The sequence below is a fragment of the Marmota flaviventris genome, chromosome 8 (assembly GCF_047511675.1).
Source record: "Marmota flaviventris isolate mMarFla1 chromosome 8, mMarFla1.hap1, whole genome shotgun sequence".
In the NCBI taxonomy this organism is placed as follows: domain Eukaryota; kingdom Metazoa; phylum Chordata; class Mammalia; order Rodentia; family Sciuridae; genus Marmota; species Marmota flaviventris.
The window spans coordinates 17,996,517-18,019,530 of record NC_092505.1 but is presented as its reverse complement, the minus strand read 5'-3'; positions in this window follow the sequence as shown (position 1 = coordinate 18,019,530).

Here is a 23,014-nt window from a genome sequence, read left to right as displayed (position 1 = left end):
TAGTTCCATGATACATAAGCAGATCAATTTGCAGTAGAATAATGATCCATGTACCACAATAAACAAAATAATACTGTTGTAAGAAGTAGATGGATATGATGTCTGCTTACATGTGTGTTATTCAACTACCTTTCTTTACTCCTTCTTATCTCCTTACCCTCTTTGGGAGTTAGGAGATGCTTTATAATTAATAAGAAAATTGATTAAGTTGTTACAATTCAGTTATTAGATCTTCACCAGTTCCTAGGACAGTTAATTTGTCCAGCGGCTACTGCAATTTCAGGAAGAAGTTACATGTTACCTAAATAGTGTTTCACTTCTAAGGTGTCCACATATTTTGAGCACAATGTTAGCTTGACATAGATAAGGAGAAAAATGACATATTAGAGAGTACATTCTTCTTCAGAGGGTTTTATTAAAGAGTCCAAGGGGTCAGAGACAAACTAGGGTAAGATCAATAGAATAAGGAAGGGATGACTATTATGCAGGTTTAGGAGGGAAATTAGGCTCTGTCTATGACTAAAAGAACGTAAAGAAGCCTTATATCCTCGAGTCCTCTACATTCAGAAGAAAGCATCCAGATAAGGATAAATCCTGTTTGCAATAATTATAGCCTTTTCAAGTTACAGACTGTAACACTGTCTCTGCAGTAAAACCTGTCTATCTCTGTCATTTATTTTTTTAAATAAAATGCTTTGATCATGGACATCTAAGTATGCGTAACACTGAGATCAAGGCCACAAGGAAATATGAGGATTGCTTTAACAACCTGAATTATTTCCAGGATAGCTAACATTAACAAGCATAAAATTCTGATGCTTTATTTATTCTTGGAAGATTTGATTAAAAAATACTTTAATTATCAACATCCAGTATACCAATTCCAAAGCATGAGCTCCACAAGTGGATGAAGAAATCAATTTTGGTATCTTGGTGAATATTTAAGACTTAGTAGTTAACAGCATTTCTATCTACTGATGATACTAAGTGTTTTTGCAAGGTTAATGAATTTTAATATGGATGTCATTATGTTACTCTCTCTGTTTCTCACTATTTGCTGCACGGAAAATTTCAATCTATTAAAACTCAGTGTGGGGCAAAGCCATGATGGCCTGCTGGTAATTGCTGATTGACAATATCACACAATAGTTGGTCCAAAAAAAAAAAAATCTGGTGTGCTGATCTGGCAGGGGAATCTAGGAAAACACCACAAAGGTTTATTGCAAAATATGAATCACAATTTGAATAACAGCACTCACCCCAGTGATAGAACACTGAGGTCATGTTTACTCAAGAGGTGGCAGCGTAGTTATACAACCACTTGCAGCATTCATCTCAAGCAAATTAATTACTGTAGACTTCTCCATTGCCACTTCTCAAAGATTGCAAATCACTGGAGAAACCAATTAAACCACAATAAAGAAGCCCATGCTGATCAGTTTGGCCATATATTATAGACTGCAGAGTCCCTCAAGCATTCTGGTTTTATGCACATCCCCATAATCATGTTCCTGGCCAGAATGTAAAAAGAGACATTAATGGGACAGTTGATAAAATTTAGAGTTTTATATATGGGATGGGTGGCTGTAGTAAAATGCTAACAATTGGCCCTCAGGATGAGAGCGGTTTGTACTTTTCTCATAACTTTTGTATACCTGTAAAATGATTTCAAAATACATGTTTTTGAAAAAATTTAAACTCCAAAAAATAAAAATAAAAATTAAAGTCTTTGGAAGTAAAATAATAATGACAGTAATAACAACTCAAAAATAGTCTATCAACCAAACATGCCATAGTGATTTTATTTTCCAGCTTAAAATTTAAAAATAAATAAATAAATAAGTAGGTGACAGTATATTTGTTCTTATTGTGATTCAAGTAACTCTCAGTGAGTGCAATAAACATATGCATAAAGAGAAAACGTACATTTAAGATATTTAAAAAGTAGGTCTTGATATAACTGTATTTTTAAAAATAACTTCTTTGTGGTGTGGTACTTGAAATTGAACCTAGAAGTTCACTAAACTACATCTCCCACCTAACCATTTATATTATTTATTTTGAGACAGGATCTCACAAATTTTCCTAAGCAGGACTTGAATTTACAATCCTTCTGTCTGAGCCCCCCCCCCAAGACAATGAGATTATAGACATGCACCAGGATGCTTGGCTACTATGTGTCATATTTTTAGGACATGTGTAATCAAAACAGTGGCATGACACAAAATATTTATTCTATTTTAATGGTTTCTGTACACCTGCCCAGTGATTTAGAAGAGATGTGGACCAGGTAGAGCAGTAACTGATGATATTTAGGAGGGAAGCAGCAACAGCCTCTGAGCTGATGTCTTTGGTGCTGATACCTAGTACACGTAGTCTCACATCCCCAAGGACATCCAAAGCAGGCCAAGGGGTCCTCTGAATAGTTGGTGTTTTCTTCTATAATCACCATCCAAATATGGGCTCCTTTTTGGAGAAAAAGAAATCTGTCAAAATGGATGTTCAGTTGAATGAAGAATAGATTCAACCAATGAATAACAATGAATACTTATAATTTAAAAAGTAGTGATCTTTGTTGTTCTATTATCCCATTTTAACAAAACAGATCACTTTTCTATATAGCAAATATTTTCATGAATATTTTTTGCTCATACAAACACACAAATGCTAATTTGATAGGAAACATAACAGTTCCCTTACATCTGCTATAATTGAAAGAAAAATTATATTTTCAATCTCATTTCCAAAAAAATAAACAGGAAATATTTGGATTACATTATGCATTCTATTTGGATGCAGTTCTCATTTGTTAAATGTTCCATTAATTAGTCTATCAATAATAGCCATGTATTGTATTGTATTTATCTCCCCAATATCTCCACTGCATTTCATCTATGCACTTTCTTTCTTAATGTATTATTTGGTACTTTTAAAATGACAAACACAAGTTTTATATGTTCATCCTATAGACACATTGTTTCAAATATATGAACATTGTGAAATCATTAAATCAAGTTAATTAACATATGCACCCACCTGACATACTTATAATTTTTATATGATGAGAACACTTAAAAATCTATTCTCTGAACATTTTTTAAGAATATATTGTTACTAACTGTAGTTATTATGGCATACATATGTCTGGAATTTCCTCCTCCTAACTGAACTCTTTTATCTGCAGCTCAACACCTACCTAACCACTCTGTTTTGCACCTCCCCAGTCCCTACTGACCACCATTCTCCTCTACTTTCATTGACATCATTTTCTTTTTTTTTTTTTTTAGATTCCACATATTGTTGTAGGGACAAACGAGGCAAGGCACTGAAGATAGCAGAAAACAGTTTTATTTGGCTGCAGCCAGGTTCAGAGGACACAGCTGCTGCTGTAGTCAATTAATCCCCTGAACCCCGAATTCAGGTAGTTTCAGAGTTTTATACCCAGCATGCAAGGGGATGGGCTCAGAAGTTCATAGTCTGCAGAAGTTCTCATAAAAGCATCTTTTTCTTTCACTGTTTTGGGTAAGTTAACTCTTCAAGGACAACACCTGAGAAGAGGAGAGCTTCTTCTCCCCCCCTTTTTTTTCCTCCCCCTGCCAGCTGTTACCATGGAGCCCAAATGGTAGTTTATCTTAAAAATGTAGACATCTCTGTGAAGCCCAGCTCAAGGCCAGAGGCCCTATTTGTACATTTCTACAAATTACTATACTAGATACGTTTGTGAAAAACTAGTAAGGGGGTGTCCAGAACCTGGAGTGCTGGTATCTTCTTGGCCAGTGGCCAATTAAAACAGGGTGACACAAAAATAGGAAGTTTATTTACACTGAACTCTTTTGCAGAGACTCTTTTGCTGACAGTCCTAAAATCAGCCATGGTGAAGATTTCTGGAGAAGGTCAGTTAAGACTTTTCTGTGGAGTAAGGGGGTGCCACTTAAATATAAGTAAGGTCATGCACATTTGTCATTCTGTTAGACAATGTCTTACTTCTTTCTCAAAATTCATTTTGAATCCTAATCCTTTATTAGAACTCACAAGAGAATACCTTCAAAACTGTGACCTTTCTACCTTGGGGAGTATGCCATGATTTCCAAAAGTGCTCCATAAAACATTCTTGAGGTTTTTACATATATTCTATTTTTAATAAAGTTTAGAAAGTACTATGTATTATTTCCCATCTTGTACAGATTAAAAAGTCTGAAATGCCCTGAAGGAGTACATGGAGTACTCATAAGGAATCTAAAGATTCTGACCTCATAGAAGTATTACATATGCCTGTCTTAAACCAGGTGTCACTAAATGTGCTTGATAATGAACGTTGGCCCCATCCTCAAAAATGTAGCTACATCTCTTGAACTGTATTTCAAGTATCTCAATTTAAGAATAGCTGTATTATGGAATGTACATAACATGTATTGGTGATTTATTTATATACTATTTAATGATGTGTATTTGATTTGTTTTTGCATTCAGATGGTTGGTTGCTCACTGATCTTCCTTTTTAAATATTCATGAGGGTTTTGAATATTGTGTTATTTCTAGATTCTTCCCAAATCTAGGAAAGTTCATGGTAGGTTTCCAGTCTTTCTGACTTAGCCAAATCATTTATCCAACTATGAATTGAACAAATATAAAAACATTCTTTAGTGAAGATGCAGAAAGCCTAAAAAAAAACTAATGGCATATTTAATTAATAAAATAATCTTTCATATTTTAGGATGTGTTCATGTTTTTGCTAAAGCTACTTCCATGTATAATTTATTTTTAACAAATCCTCAATGATAAATAGCAAGACTCTCATTAGAAATTTACATATACATGATGACTTTAAGATGTGAACTTTCCATGGTAAAAAGAATAAGAAAAATTTTCAAATCTTCTTTGAATAATATGATAATGAGTTTTTCATAGTTACATTAAAAGTAACTAAGTGAAAATGTTTACTTTGGAATGTCAACATTTAACAAATTTCAACACAACTGTCACATCCTCAAGTTTCAATTCTGATTTATCTCTCTTGGATAGAACTCACTATTCACAAGGTAAAGTAAGATGACAAATTTGTGGAGTATTTGGCAAGCAATAAAGGTGCAGGTATTAGCCCTTTATGAAATTTGTACATTTTTAATAGCATGCCAAAAGCATTTTCAATGTTTTTCATTAGATATATTGATTTCCAGGTACTTGCTTAATAGTATGATTCCATAATGATTTGGTCTAAAACATCACACACATTTCAAAATTCCCTGAATTAATTAACCTCCTATCCCCTAGCTGATGCACCATTTGCACAAAAACATATCTTGAAGGCAATTTATATGCAGGCTCAGTTATGCAGAGACTGAAGCAATTATCCCAGTTAGTTAACAACATTGATTAAATTCACCTTCAAGTTGCTCATTTCAACAAGTCATGTGACAAAAGTACACAGACAAAGAGTTAAGTTGAAATCATAGTTTCTTTCATTCATCAGGTAGTGCTCTTCTTCCTTCTTGGAAACATAACTCAATGAGAGATTATGATTGAAACTGAGTAAAAGCCTTCCATTCATATAAGAGAGTGATTCCCACATTTTGTTGTTCTTGAGAATCACCTGGAAAGCTTATTTAAATAGAGCATGCTCATAAGGAATCTAAAGTTGCTGATCTCATAGAAGTATTGCATAGTCAAGTGGTTACCAGAGGCACAGGAAGGTAGGAGGTAGGAGGGATTGGGAGAGATTGGATAATGGGTGCAGTATGGTTAGATAGCAGGAGTAAGTTCTGGTGTTCTATTGCCCAAGACTGACCATCATTAATAATATTGTAGTCCATATTTTTAAATACCACAAAGAAATGATAAATAAATAGGTTTTGGATGTGATAAATATCCTGATTAGCCACATAATGTATATATGTATTGAAATATCACAATTCAGCCCATGAATATCTACCTTTATTTAACCTTTATGTGTTAAATAAAAACATATTTTTTAAAAAAAAGAGTGTTAAGGCTCACCCATTGCATTTTTGGTTGCATAGGTCTAGAACAGGGCCTGAGACTGTTTCTAGCAAGTTCCCAGGTAATGGTGACAATGCAGAACACTGCCAGGAAAGAATTGCTACATTCTGAGTAAGTGGTGGTTATGAAATGCCCCCTCTTCAAAGCAAATCCTTTATCTTGGCCACCATCTATGAACTGACCAGCTCTGTCTATTAGATATTAATTAAGTTTCTGTCTTAATTAATTGCTTTCTTTAATAGTATATATGAAATAAAGTATGGACTGAAATAACCTTTTGGCTGGGTATGAAGCCTCAGAATATTTAGAATATTGAATGCTTTCTATTAGTTTCTTTATTAAATAAATTAATGTTTATTTTAAAAATAAACTATGTTTCAAAATAAACTATGTAGGACAGGTTCTGTGAATTGATTAGCACTGTTTATCAAATTAACATTTTCATTTGTCTATTTGACAGAAATAATCAACATAGTCTGTATCTACTTAAGAAGAGGGAAATAAATTCATAAATGAATAGTGTTTATATGTGTTAATACAGGCTAAGTCAGAAGTAAAGGCCCATCCAAGGATGATGATATGTTCTAAGTGGCACAGGAGAACCCTCCCTTTTTCACTAATTCTAGAATTACTCAGGTTTCTTTCATTTTGAGGTTGCACACAAAATATGCAACATCCAAACCATTTTAAATTTCAAATGAACAAGCATTTTTTAGCATAAATAGGTCCCAGATGTTACATGGGACACACTTTACTAGAAATCATGTATTTAATTGAGCATCAATTTTAAGTGAGGGTTTAGTTGCTAAACCTGGAAAATGAATTTTAATTATAGTTGCACATGTGAAAGTATGACAGAAGAATAAGATTGTCTGTATCTAGTTACAAGGTTTTTTTTGTCTTTTCAAACTTAAGGGTCTTTTTGTTGTGCAATTCATGGTATCATGTGATGTTTTATCAAGGAAACAAAACTCTTTTGAGCATTAATATATTATAACATTTGTCAGGAAATTTGATCAAAAAAGTCCAAAAGTGAAAAGTTCTTAATATTCTCCTAAAACATTTGTGTAGGTGCAAAAAACAGAACAAGCAAGGAAATCTGGAAAGTCAAGTATGTCCAGCTACTGGAGGAGGAATGTGAGGGGAAAAGCTGGGGCAGATAATGTCAGGTTCTTTCTTCTCTGCCTTTGGTTTTAGCCTATGGTCACCAAGAACATTACAGCCCATGGAGTATTGGAGATACAGGCTAAAGATGAAGAAATCAAGAGTGAAGCTGGAGATAAATATGCAAGGATTACTAGATTTTAATTTAAGCCACTTAACTGGTACCTTGTATAGGTCATCCTCAAAATTTGATGGTTTGACTTACACCTTTTTAACCTTACAATGGCATGAAAGCAATACACATTAAGTAGAACATGTACTTCAATTTTGATCATTTTTGGGCTAATGATAGGTGGTGTAATACTCTCTTGTAATACTGGGCAGCAGCAGCAAGACACAGTCCAGTCACCCTGCTATCAGGAGGGAGAACAATCTCTGTAACATGAACTGCTTGCTAAACTATAAGGTTTGGTGGGTTTGGTAGGTTTGGTGTATTAAATGCATTTTCACCTTAGAGTATTTTCAGCATATGATGTGTGTTTATCAGGACAATACCTCATGCTAAATTAAAGAGTGCCAGAGTGCCAGTACTTCTTATCTTTGGGCTACTATAATCCAAAAAAAAAAAAAAAATAGATACAGTAACTAAACAGCAAGTATTTATTATTTCTCACAGTAGTTTTGGAGGCTGGAAAGGAAAAGATCAGGACACCCACAGATGTGTTGTCTAGTAAGCGTCTTCTTTCTGGTTGCAAATGGCTATCTTACCTGGTTTCCCACATGGTGAAAAGAAGAGTAAAAGCAAGCAATTGCTTCTCTTCTTGTTAGAACACTGATCTCATTCATGGGAGTTCCGCTATCATAACTGAATTACCTGCCAAAGGGCCTGTCTCTATTACATTAAGGGCAAGGATTTTGAATATTATCTGCAGGGGACACAATATTCAGTTGATAACGTCTTATGGCTCTGCTCTTATCAGCCAGCATTACAATTTGCTAAATTGCCAACTATAGGTAATGAGATGTGCTTAACTGAACTCTCATACCTGTGTCTTGTTTTTCTTTCTTTTATTTCAAATCACTGAAGTATTTTTTAGCTTTACATTGAGTAGACAAGTTTGAATCAAAGATAAATAGGGAAAATAAAGAACAAATACAACTGCATATTTTTTTAACTGTAGAGAGAAAGGAAGAACATTCAAGGATTTAAAATTTTCTAACCCATGTTTTTCTATAAAAACAAGATTAGAAAGACTGAGGCAAAGTCATGTATCTTCTCACTTAATGGTGCCCATTATCACATCTTGTACATGGACCATACATGCCCCCATTTTGGCTTGATGCCAAAGGAGATATATACATACATATCTATATATATATAAACATATATACCATAGTCCATATGAAGTTTATGTAATTAAATTGACTAGTCAGTTCAAACAACCATTATATCAGGCAACTAGTTTGAATGTTTTCTGCTCCTTGAGCAGATTAGGTCATTCAGTTACTGCAGATTGACTCAGCAGCCCATTGGTAGTGTTCATCCTGAATCTACACTTTAAGTCTTTTATTCACTTTCTTAACCAAAAAAAAAAAAAAATCAACCAAATATTTTATCATTTCACAGTTAAGTTATAACCAAAATGACCTAAACAACTTAATAGTCAGTATTCTTTAATTTTTAATATAGATTTAAAAGTTTCATACTAAGATTTATTTTAAAAGTTTTTGAAAGTCTTCTAGTATTTATATCTTGAATAATTGTGTAGGATGTACATAAGTTTAAAGAATTTTAAAATTATTAAAATGACAAGAATAGCAAGTAATTGCTTGTATTGTGTTTCAAATTCTACTCATTAGACTTGATCTACATTTTGTCTAGTGACAGTTTCTCAGAATAAGGAATGTCTTATTTCACAGGTGGAGCAATTAATGAATACTATGAATCACCTGATGCTTTCATAATGTAAAATATGTGTTCAATTATTACATCACCTAGACAAATTCGAATAACAACTTACAAAAGATGTTCTTCATGAGTATTGCTCTATGAATTTTTTTATAAATTGAATATTTATCCTTGCCAAGAATAAAACATCAACTCTAAAGCATTTGTCCCACCATTTAACACCATAATAGCACCAGAGAAACTTCCCCAAATGTCACTAAAATACACTGGAAGAACACAGGGATGACCTCTTTCACCACTTATATTCAACATAGTTCTTGAAACTCTAGCCATAACAATTAGGCAAAAGAAAGAAATGAAAGGGATAAAAGAGGAAAGGAAGAGCTCAAACTATCCCTATTTGCTGATGGCATGATCCTATATTTAGAAGAAGCAAAAAACTCCACTAGAAAACTTCTAGAACTCATAAATAAATTCAGCAAAGTACCCAGATATAAAATTAACACACCTAAATCAATTGCATTCCTGTACACCAATGATGAATCAGCTGAAAGAAAAAGTAGGAAAAGTGTCCCATTCGCATTAGCTTAAAAAAAAGAAAAAAGACCTTGGAATCAATCTTACAAAAGAGGTGAAAGATCTCTACAATGAAAATACAGAACAGTAAGGAAAGAAATTAAAGAAGATCTTAGAAGATGGAAAGGTCTCCCATGTTCTTGAATAGACAAAATTAATATTGTCAAAATGGCTATACTACCAAAAGAGTCATATAGATTTACTGTGATTCCTATTAAAATTCCAATGACATTATTCATAGACATAGTAAAAGCAGTGGTGAAATTCATTTCAAAAAATAAGAAAGCCAGAATAGCAAAAATAATCCTTAGCAAGGATTGAAGCAGAACATCACCATGCCAAACTTTAAATTATACTACACAGCTATAGTAACAAAAACAGCATGATATTGGCACAAAAAAAACATACATTAAGACCCATGGAACAGAATGGAAGACATAGAGACAAACCCTCATAAGTACAGTTATCTCAAACTAGACAAAGGTACCATAAACATACATTGGAGAAAAGATAGCTTCCTCAATAAAAGGTCCTGAGAAAACTGGAAATCATATGTAGCAAAATAAAATTTAACCCCTGTCTCTCACCCTGTCCAAAACTTAATTCACAGAGAATCAAGGACCTAGGTATTAGACCAGAGACCCAGCACTTACTAAAAGAATATGCAAGCTCAACTCTCCAGCATGTTGGCTTAGGAAGTGACTTCTTCAAAAAAACTCCTAAAGTGCAAGAATCAATAAATGGGATGGAATCAAACTAAAAAGTTTCTTCATAGCAAAGCAAACAATTAAGAATGTGAAGAGAGCCTACAGAATGGGGGAAAAATCTTTGTCACCTGTACCTCAGATAAAGCATTAATCTCTATAATATATAAAGAACTCAAAAAAATTAACACCCAAAAAACAAACAATCCAATCAAAAAATAGACAAAGGAACTGAACAAACCCTTCACAGAAGAAAAAAACATGCATGTTCAATAAATATCTGAAAAAAATTCCAACATCTCTAGCAATTATAGAAATACAAATTAAAACAACACTGAGATTCCATCTCACTCCAGACAGAATGGCAACAATCAAGAATACAACTAACAATAAATATTGGTGAGAACGTGGGGGAAAATGTTCATTCAGACATTGCTGGTGGACTACAAATTGGTGCAACCACTACAGAAAGCAGTATGGAAATTTCTCAGAAAACTGGAAATGGAACCACCATTTGACCCAGCTATCCCAGTTTATACCCAAAGGAATTAAAATCAGCATAATACAGTGACACAGCTACATCAATGTTTATAGCAGCTCCATTCACAACAACAAAGCTATAGAACCAACCTAGAGGCCCTTCAACAGATGAATGGATAACGAAAATGTGGTATAAATACACAATGGAATAGTGCTTTTAAAAAAATGACTTTATGATATTTTGCAGAAAATGGATGTATCTGGAAACTATTATGCTAAGCAAAATAAACCAATCCCCAAACCAAAGGTTGAATATTCTCTTTAATATATGGATGCTAACACACAATAAGGGTGGGGTGGGATAACAGACTTTCAGTAGATTGGACAAAGGGGAATGGACAAAGGGGAGGAAGGTTAGGAATAGGAAATACAGTATCATAAATCTGACTTAACTTTCCTATGTACGTATCTAAATACACCACAGTGAATCACCACATCATATAAAACCACAAGGTGAGAATCCTAATTAAAATAAGATGTACTCCATGTTTTCACAAATATGGCAAAGTACACTCTATTGTTATGTATAACTAAAAATAACAAATAAAACTAAGAAAAGAATTTAATGAAAATTAATGTAGCCAGAACCATTTAAGAAAAGTTTCATTTTCTTAATGGTGACATTTGTAATTGGTAAAAATAAGACATTTATATATAAATGCTATTGCTAAAAATTTAACATAAACACTGTAACACAAAGGTGATCAGGATAAAATGTGTCATTAAAATACTGCATTATCTTTCTGTATATTTGAATTTAAAACAACTATATAATTCAAAAGCAAACTATACTTAATGTATAAAAAATAAAATAGTTAAGGTATATGTAAGTTTCTAACATCCTGGACACCTTGTCAACAGACATTTAAAATATGGATTTTCTATTCAGGGAACATTCAATGTGGTAGGATTGATAACACTTGTAAATAGATAATTATAATCAGGAGGAAAGTGAAATGTATACAAAAGGGTTTGATACAGTAGGATGGGAATTTGCTAGTCAGGCATCAGGAGAGTTGGGATACAATTGAACGTTATCAATAATTAGGTATGCCTCTGGCTAGTAAATATGTTCCCTCTCTGAGATACTGTATTCTCTTTTGTAAAGTTAGTGGGTGCTATGGACTGAATTTTGTCTCCCCCAAATTTCATACATTAAAGCTCTAACCCTCCCTGTGATGGTATTTTAAAGGAGAGTCTTTGAGAGCTCATTTGGCATGACTGAGGTCATGAGGTATAAGCCACATGATGGATTCAATTAATGACTTCCTAAGAAGGGGAAGGAAGACAAGTGTTCATTTACTCCTTCTGTCTCTTTCTCCCTCTCCGCCCCTCTCCACCTTCCATCCATGGGAGGACACACAATGTAGCAAATGCAGAGGCCTTCACAGGGGAACTGAATATCCACCTTGAACTTTGGAACTTTCCGAATTATGAGGAATAAGTTGCTCACATGTAATCAAGTCTGCAGTGTTCTATTCTAGCAGCATGAGAAAACGAATGTGGGGAGAAATTCAAAGAAGCTAAATGGTTTTGCTTATGGGTCATGCCTTTCAGGTTGATGTCAAACAATTCCCTTTCATAACTCTTGAACAACCTAAGATCCTGTAAGTGAATAAAAATTAAGCTATATTCTAAAATTAAAAAAAAAAGATATTATGAAATGTATTGTATTAGTGAACTTTTCCTTGCTGTTGTGACAAATACAACAGTTTCAGAGGTTTTAGTTCATGGTCAGCTGGCGATTTTCCTGAGCCTGAGGCGAGGCACAACATCATGGTGGAAGGGCATGTTAGAGGAAAGTTGCTCAGATCATGGCAGCAAGGAAGCAAAGAGAGCAGAAGAGACCAAGGACAAAATTATCCTTCCAAGAAAAGCCCCCAATGACCTACCTCCTCCTATGTGGCACCACTACTTTGTGTTTTCACCAGCTTTACATAATACTGAAGCAGTGCTTGTCAGTGAGTAGCAGCCTTAGGAAGACTGGAGCCCAGGTGGCGAGTATGGTCATAGGTCACAGGGCCAGGGCCTGAGGCACTATGACCCAGGGTTAAGCAAATCAGGTTGTGTGGATTCATTGCCTGGCAGTGGCCTGCACCAGCCCAATAAACAGAGAAAACACAACTGGGCGTCAGATTCAAATGGAGATTGCAGAGCCAACCAATAGTATTGCTGATCTCCAAAAACAGATTAACATAAATTTGGACCTATAACATTGAACTAAGGGCTGTATAAACCTGTACACTAGCACATTCAAGCAGCAACCCCTGTCTGGTCTCCTCTTGCCCTGAAAGAGATGTATCTTTTCTTCTCACTTGAATAAATCCTACTCTTTCACACTCACTCTTCCTCATCTGTGGATTTCACTCTTTGAATTCACAAGACAGGCACTCAGAAAGAAGAAATTAGCAGTGAGCTGCTGGGGTCTGTTGCGACACTGAAGGGCATGGCTCACCATTAAGACCTGCAACACAATACTTCATGGTAGTGGAAAACAATCCAGCATTGCTGGCCGTGAGCCTTAGAGCTGACACTGGCAGGCATCCCCTGCTTCGATTAGACTAAAATGGGCTTGCTCAGTTGCACAGGCCTGCAGCTTATGCAGAGCCTACCTGCCAGAAGAAGCAGAGAAACTCCAGTTTTAATGCTACTGAATAATAATCTATCAATGGATGAATCCACTAATGAGGTCAAAGCCTTTGTGATTCCAATCACACTGCAAAAGTTCCACCTCAGAATATTGCTACATTGGGGACCAAACCTTCAACATATGAACCACTAGAGGATAGTTCATATTCCAACTATAAACAGATAGTATTTTCTTTAGTGCCAGATATCTCTATTTCTTCTTGTAGAACCTAACATTTAAGCAGAGGTAGGAGCAAACATCTTTTCTGATAGAATAGTTTATGTATGTATGTATGTATGTGTGTGTGTGTGTGTGTGTGTATATATATATATATAGATAGATATAGATATATATATGTACAAAATATGTTCTAACTTTGCCTTAGTAGAATGACTTGAATTAAAACTATGCCAATGATTTTTCACCTAAATATAAATAGATGTTTAAGAAAAAAAAAAAAAGCTAATGCTGTTTGGCATGTATTCTTCATTTTGAGATTTATATATATCTTGCAAAAAAAAGTAGATGCACTGCAGGGTAGATCATAACAGCCACCATTAGTTTCTCTGTTTTCTATTAAACCCACATTTTTTGACACAAGTAATGAAACAGAAAAAAATTAATGAATGAGCTTTTTTTGATGCTCATCTCAATATAATTTTTTTTAATTCTCTTTGGAGACAAACAATAATAAGTGACGGAAGTTTTATTTAAAAATAAAAGAGAACCTGAAAGGAATGTTTTCTGGGAAAGCTTATGATTTATATTAAGAAACATTTTTCCATGACTTTTTAAAATTAAAATTCTCTAGACACAATAGATATGTCCTTCAGAACATTCTTTAAACTTTGTGTTTTATTTTATAAAATCTCATAATTGCTTCATGTTTAAATGAATTTACATGTAGGTAAGTATAGACTTAGAGATCTGCCCTCAGCTAGTTTCAAGAAAAATAGCAGGTGGACATGTAGACATAGATATGAGCCCTTCGATAATCAGGCAGGAGGTAAGTAGGGAAGTATTTGAAGATAAAGTATTAGAATATTTAAAACTGTAAAGTCATGATTTTTATATAGATGTGCAGGCAATCAATGTAGCAAGCACTTCTCTCTTGAGAAAACTGTGGCTGAGAAGCTATTCAGCCTCCAGCACCAACTCCCAAAGATGAGAGATCAGTCACTGCAAGCTGAGGGAGTCTTGGAAACTTTGGTGCTGACAATTTTCCAGGGCCAGTGATGCCAAAACTGCCCTCCAGGGGAGAGTTGACAGTAAAGATGTGCTACTAGTAATGGAACTTTAACTAACTGATGAAATTATTCCTGACTCAGAAATGAAGCCCAGAATTTATGATAATGTCAGATTGATTTTACCAATAAAACCTGGACTAGGGATGGAACAGTAGGGAGAGGAGAACTAAAATATTTAGCAAGCTTTTAAGTAAATATAATATGGCACTTTTAACTTGAATCTCTTTGGAACATTAAAATTACCAGATCCCAGGAAACTCATAACTGTGTGGAGTTTTTATTTAAATTCGGGATATTTTATATTGTTGGCATTTTACTCTTGGAGAACTTTTATATTACCGTTTACTCTCACTGTGAATCCTCTAATGGATTTATTGTATAACATGGCTGCAAAAGAGATTGAATCGAGAAAATTTTATTCTGTGGACAAAGAGTACCTTTGGAATTAATAAATATAAAAAATTTTCTTTACCTCTTGTTGGAAAAAGACAAAATTCCTTTTGTTGGTGTTCTAGAAACATATGAAGAAGTAAAAGTATTGGGTTTAGAGGCATTTCCACAGGAATGTACAATAACTACCTTGTAAGACATCTATCTATCTATATATTTGATGGGTACCCAGGCCTCATTCATAGTAAACAGCAAAGACAAAAGGGCTACAAGAACACAATCAGAGAGGATGTCAGGAGATAACACTGTGCCCTTATCCTCATGCATAACTCTACTTCTCTCCACCCTTATTTGGTGGAGAGAATCCCCCACAGCAGAGTGATACTTGCATGGTTGGTGATATTGGGAGAATGACCTTCACAATGGAGGATTGGAACCCTTTTTGAGGGTTTTGCCTCTGGAAGAGGAAGAATCGTTTTTTTCCTGGTCCCTTTCTAGGTTGTCTGCCTAGTGGAATCCTATAAAGTAGACAGATAAAAAGACAGATTAAGAAGAGAATACCAAGAAAGGATTTATGCTTATACATGGTAATAGAGATGCTAATTCAAAGGGTTGATTAGAACATGGACTTAAATAGAATCTAAGCAAAGGAATGAATAATGCTTGACACCACTGAAGAAAAGGATTTTGAGTCTCTAGTTAAGCAAATTGTGAGAAAAGCAACTACATGACAAAGTAATAGTAGAAAAAGGCCATTTGGTAAATTTGTTATGTAATTTCTTTTGGCTGCCTTCAGGCTCATAGGGTCTAAAGTTATCTACAGTGATCAATTTTGTTCTTTTCTGTAGAGAACGGTGATGATACTTTGGCAAATTTAGTAGCCTGCCATTAGTCAAAGAAGAAGAGTCTAGAGAGCTTGTCTTGTATTTGCTACTTTTCAATTTCCTTTAGCTCAAAATAATTCTTAGGTCAAAGCAGCATATTTTGGAGTCATATAACATATTCTGCTTCCCTTAACCTCTATAAAACTGGTATCTATTTCAGTCTTCTTTGTTCTGCATACAAGTTTTACAGGGACCTGATAATACCCTTAAATCTCTAAAATCCTCAAATGTTGCCTGTGACTGGGGAAGGTCAATGTAATTTTTGTCCACTGATATTCAGGTATAAATTTCATCCAGAAACACAACAAATTTAGTAATAAGCCTCACATTTTCATTTTCATCTCCCTGATTTCCACATCTATTTCCCAATAATTTAGAACTTGGATGAGGAAAGGGGCCATACATAGAAACTCAGAAAACAACACCATTTATGATAGTAGCGCATGCATAAACATGCTGGAGCTGACCTTTCCTTATTTTTCCTTTAAAATGTTCTTTTCTATTTTTGCTGCATGGTCAGGTTTTTTTATTCATTCTTACTGTTTCTGCGAAGTGTTATCACTGCTATGAACATTTTTGTGACTTTCCCAAGAGTTCCCTTTTCAGTCATTTCCTAACGTTGCTGTATTTATATTTATTATATTATTTCACTTATAACATATGTATTATATGTTCTACTATATATCTTAAATATTATGTTATACATTGCATTAATAACCATATTCCTTTGAAATGGCATATTTTCACGTTATTACTTCTTTAATTTAATAGTTATTGTTTTATTTATCTGGCTAGAACAAATCCAAGATCCAAAAGAGGAATTCATGAAATGAGTATATTTCCCCAAATTTTAGTAATTCTTCCCTATGCAGCTTTTACTTCCAAGCATTTTCAGCAGGTTTCTTGAAAAATCACTATCCAAAGGTGGTGGAACACAATGGATTTGCCTCTGGGTGAGTGCAAAGCCTAAAAGCACCACAAGGAGATAATGGAGTGGAGAGAGAGGTTTATTATTTGCAAAAATTAAGGAGAGTGCTGGAGTTAATTTGCAAAGCAGTGTTCTCCCCAAAAGTGAAAGGCTTCAATTGGGGAAACATGCATATTTATATAGGGAAGACTTATCAGCACATGTAGAAGTGAGCACATTCCTCAACATGCTCCTTTAGAGATCATGATCACATAAATCAAAAAAGTGGTGGGCATGAATGCTTCTGGATAGAGAATACAGCTTTCTAATGAACAAAGCCAGTTCCACATTCACTCAGGAAGCCAAGGTAAGGAGGCTGCCTGGATCCCAACTGGCCATGGGATGCCCAGATAAATGTACAAAGGAAAGATGAATTTAATGCAGTTCTGTTAAACTGGAGAAGCTAAAATTGTTTCCATGGAAGCTTGATAATATATAACTAGAAAAGAGAGCTGTTTTACAGTCTAACATCAGAAATTGTTGATGTAGTATATAATTATTATAATTTTTTCATTTCACAAGTTGCTTACCATTTTAGAGCTAATGAGCATATGGCACGTAGTGCTCATCTATCATTTTTGTAATTCCAGATTCAGCTTTTATAATGACAGTGCTAAATCCTGGCCCTATGCTTTCTATTTTTTTTTTTTGAAAAAGATCACTACTGATTCACAGTTATATTTTCTATTCTCAGTTTCAAAAGTGCAGAAAAATATAACATAAATTTGCATTTTTGGATAAGAAATTTTAAAATTATACCTTATGAACTTATTGTTCCATAGCATAAAGCTGTAGATGGAAGGTTATTGATAAAATGTTTTATTGAAATGCTTCCAATATGCACAAAGACTGAATATTTATTTTAATTAACATTGTCTTTTAGTCTATGTTACCCCTACACAGGCAAATAGATTTGGGTTTGCTTACAGATTTTAATAATCCATCTCATGAAAACAGAAGCAGATAAAATTAAAGTGATTCTCTAAGATAAACTGATTTGATATTTTATGCAAAAACATTGTAATGGGTCACAGTGCACACAGATAACACATTGACTCTTAGATAAATAAAGCATAGGAAAATCATTACATTGTCCCTTGTATTTTAACTCTGTGACAGAATATGTTCTATAATATTGTAATATTAATTAACTGTTTTTCCATTTTAAAGCCAAGGAAAGATCTTCTTAACTGTGGTGAATTTACTTCTTAACAATCTGATCTTTAAGGTGGGTAAATTATTACTAATTAAATAACATCCGATTTCCAATATTTTAATAAAATATTACAAACTGTATTCCTCATGGCAAAGTTACCTTATTAACAAGAAAATACAGGACTCAGAATCGCATTCTATTTCACATTTCTGATAAGAAACTTTTTCATCTGAAAAAACTGGAAGAAAAATACATGTTTATGATTGTTGGCCCGAACTAAACAGTAGTAAGTTTATTCCTCAAAATAAATGTTTCCCAATGTGACTTATTAAACACTAAAAATGTTTTAGTTTCTTTGAATTTTTAGTCTCCCACACACTAACCTATTGGGTGAGGAAAGATTTCATCTTAAATGAGAAATGATCAGTTTTTATCTAACAACTTTGAATTTTTAAACTATCCTTAAAATTGCAGTAGTGATCATTAGTGATATAGATATATATATATATATATATATATATATATATATATATATATATATATATATTTTTTTTTTTTTTTTTTTTTTTTTTTCTGGTGCTTCTGTGTCCCAGGCAGTATGTGAGGTAGAAGGGATATAATTATAATGAAGACATAAAGACATACATAGTCCAGATTCCTTGGATATTATATATTTATTATTTGTTATATAAGTTGTAAAAAAGAAGAATGCAATTAGGGAATAATGTGGCTATTCTTCCTTTAGGAAGGTGATTTGGAAGCCATTTTCTGTGGAGGAAAAATTCCGTGTAAGACTGAACAACTGAGAAGAACACAGCCATAGAAATCTGGGGAGAGGAGCAACCCATAAACCAGAGTATCCCTTGGTTTGATGTGAAGAACTTAAGAGAAATTTAGTTTAGCTGAGAGTAAATGATGATTGATGATGCTGGAGATGTACACAAGAGTTTGCATTTTATTTCAAGTAGACTAAGGGAACATTGATAGGTTTGTAAGCATGAAAGGCAAATTGCAAATTTATGTTTTTTTCAAAGTCATTTCAGTTGCTATGCTGGTATTGAAGAGTTAGAGAATGGAGAGACACTTTTTGAAGGAAATCAGAATAGTTAACCCAAAATATGCCTCTTTGACAAAAGTTATTTTGAGTTGAGTTTGATAAAGAAGCAGTAAGTGGAGGAAAGGCTCTCTCTGTCTCCATGTTTTCTGCCTAAAGACAGGGTGTAAATGCTTCTTCACTGGACATGACTTCAAAATTTTCCATCCAGAGATGGCATCAGGGAAATCTGCAAACATGACCCATTAGTTTTCTCTAATGTATTTACATTACAATTTACCACCCTTGGCAGCCTAAAACCAGCTCCTTTTGTCCTATCATTTCTCCAGATTTATTGTTCTTTGTTAAAGATGCTAGGTAAGCCAGGTTTCTAAGAATTTGCTTTGAGTTACTTTTCACTGAGGTTTCTCCCATATCACATGCACTGCATACATTAATATATGTGTTTATTTTTTCCTTCTTAAACTGTTTTTTTTTTTTTTTGGTCACAATTTTGTCCCAACTAAAAACTCATGGGTATTGAGAAAACAATGTTTTCCTCTTGAAACTTTCAGAACTGTTACAGTAAAGTAAGAAAATCTGATGGTGAATTTGAACAGAGTAGTAGAGAAGTTGGTAAGAGATAATCAATAATGCAACTGTGATGATAAGAGTAATAATATGACAAAGACATTGAGGATGTTTAAGAATGATTGCAATGCTCTATGTGAAATCAAAGTTAGAAAAAGAAGAAAGTGATAAGATACCTGAATTATCATGAAAATATGCAAAAGATAATGGCTTGAAAACTTCAATGAAATTAACTAATTTTGATAGTGTATTTCTTAAGGAAATTATATGAAAACTAGGAAGTTGTGGTTGGGAAGCCAATCTTTAGAAACAAAATTTTGATGGTGGCCCAAAATATGGAGATGATAAACCCAGAAGTTGTCATGGTGGTAGATAAATAAGTTGGAGGAAAGGTAAAGACAATGAAAGAAGACATGGAGCAACATCTGATCCTTGACAAAAGTGCCGAAAACATACACTAGAGAAAAGACAGCCATTTTAACAAATATTGCTGGGGAAACTGGTTATCCATCCATATGTAAAAGAATGAAACTAGATTCCATCTCTCAGCTTGCACAAAAATCAACTCAAATTGGATCAAAGACATAGGAATTAGACCAGAAACTCTGCAACTCCTAGAAGAAAATATAAGGTAAGTGTTTCAGAATATGGGCACAGGAAATAGCTTTCTAAATATGACTCCTAAAGCTCAAAAAATAATGCCATGAGTTAATAAATGGATGGCATCAAAGTGAAAAGCTTCTACACAACAAAGGAAACAATGAAGAATGCAAAGAGAGAACCTACAGAATGGGATAAAATCTTTGCTAACTACATTTCTGACAGAGGATTAAAATTTAGAACATATAAAAGACTCAAAAAACTTTACTGCAAAAAAAAATCAAATAACCTAATTAATAAATGGGAAGATGAATGAAATAGACACTTTTCAAAAGAAATGCAAATGACCAAGAAATATATGAAAAAATGTTCAATATCATTAGCAATTAGGGAAATGTAAATCAAAACTACATTGATATTTCATCAAGGATACAAATAATAATAAATGTCAGAGAGGATGTGGAGTGAAATGAACACTTTTGCACTGTTTGTAGTATTGTAAATGACTACAACCACTATGTAAAGCAGTATGGAATTCTCTCAAAAGACTAAACATGGAATCACCATGACCCACATATACCACTCCTTGGTATTTATCCTAAATAATTAGTCATCATACCACAGTGATACATGCATACTGTGGGTTGATGTAGATATACCAAAGACAATTTCTTACATTCTTTGTTCTTTGAATTACAGTGATGAAATTTTGCTCAATAATTTATCAAAGCAAAGAAAATAAACTGAGAAGTTGTGTAATATTGATATTACATAACAGGAAGACTTTGACTGAAACTTTGGTTAAAATAGGAATGGCATCTTTTAATTCTAGCTGTCAAGCTAAGGAAGCCATCTACCTAAGAGTATTGTTGTGTTAGTTCATGACTTAAAAGCTTGGGGGGGAACCCTCTAACATATCTGCCCCTGTCACTCTTAATGCTTTATGATTGCTAAAATTTGTAATTAAGTGAAGAACTACTAGTGTTTTGGGGAGAAGATGGCCAGCGTGTTATTGATGGGTTCTTTTGCCCAGAGGAATCCAAGCCACCCTAAGTGGCCATCCTAAATCTCATGTTCATAGAAGCACAATTCACAATAGCCAAACTATGGACAGCTTTGGTGTCCATTAATGGATGAATGAATAAAGAAAATGTGTTGTATATAATGGAGTTTTATTCAGCCATGAAGGAAAATGAAATTATATCACTTGAAAGAAAATGGATGGAACTAGAGAGTATTATGTTAAGCAAAATAAGGCAAACTCAGAATTTAAAAGGACCTATGTTTTCTTTCATGTGTGGCAGCTAGAGAGGAAATGGGAAAAGAAGAGTGGGGGCAAATATCATGAGAATCAAAGGGAGATCAATAGAGGAAAGGGACCAAGGAGTGGGAGGTAGGAAGTGATATTGGCCAAATTATATTGCTATACTATGTGCATGTACAAAGATATAACAACGAATCCCATCATTATGTGCAATTATACTCTACCAATTTAAAAAAAAAAAACTTGGAAAAAAAAGAAATAGACCAAGAGACCATGGTGTTAGGTAATTAATCTCTCTAGGGTGGAATTTGTAATGATTAATGACAGATGGTGGCAGAGAGGAGGATGAAGTCTTCAGTGAGTTGGAAGAAGTGACCAAAATGTTAAAAGCATAGGTTACTGGACTTTTAAATTGAGTCATTCAGCTTTAAAAGCAATTTAGAAGTTGAGGCTATAAACAAAACTATAATGGTTCATTGAAGTACTATAAAACAAAGCAATCTCCCCATTTTAAAAGTAGAAATGACTATAGTTGACTTGAGTTTATACAAATTAAAGCATAATTATTTTGAACTCAACATGATACAGTCTTTTCAAAGCCTTAGAAAGAAAATGATAGAAATACACAAAGCATTACCACTACAAAAGTAAGTTTGACCCCAAAATAACTTCCCAGAATGATTTTTATTCTAGTTTTGTCTTTATGAGCAGTTGTAAATGATACACAATTCTCTGGAAATGAATATATAGTACATAATATAACTTCATAATTGCTCACTGTGCTTTATTGATGTAAGGGAAAATATGAAATCAACATTTTCCTTAATAAAGAAAAGAATATATTGTGCAAAGGCAAAGATTGCTTCAGTTTTGATTTTTGCCTAATAAGGTAGTTAACACATACAAACAAGTAGCTATTTTTTTTCATTTACCATAATAAATATGGATAAAAGAAAACAGGTGTCTTTGGAAAGGCTATGATATATTAACAGTGGATCCAAAAGCAAAGATGTCCTCTAGCATTTATAGTCTGAAATAAAAGTAATCATAGTGAAATTATCATGGAAAATTCTAGAAGCCCAGGAACTTTAGGAAGTTCAAATTATGGAGGAATGGACAGTATTAGCATCAACTCTGGGCCAGGCATGTTTCTGCTCTGAGAACAGAGCCTCCTGAGCTAAACTTTTCCTCTATTGTTCATTTTTTTCTGTTCCTTTCTAAATATTGGCCAATATCAGTTAGATACAAAACAAAACGTGCAATCAAAAATATGTTTTCATTGCTTACTTTCCACTCATTCAATCCTAAGCAAAAGGATAGTGATTATTTTTGATATTTGAATAACACACTGCTAAGAAAAATACTTACAATATGGCACAGTGACACTGAATGTCCACTTTTTATTTCCACAGATTTATATTCT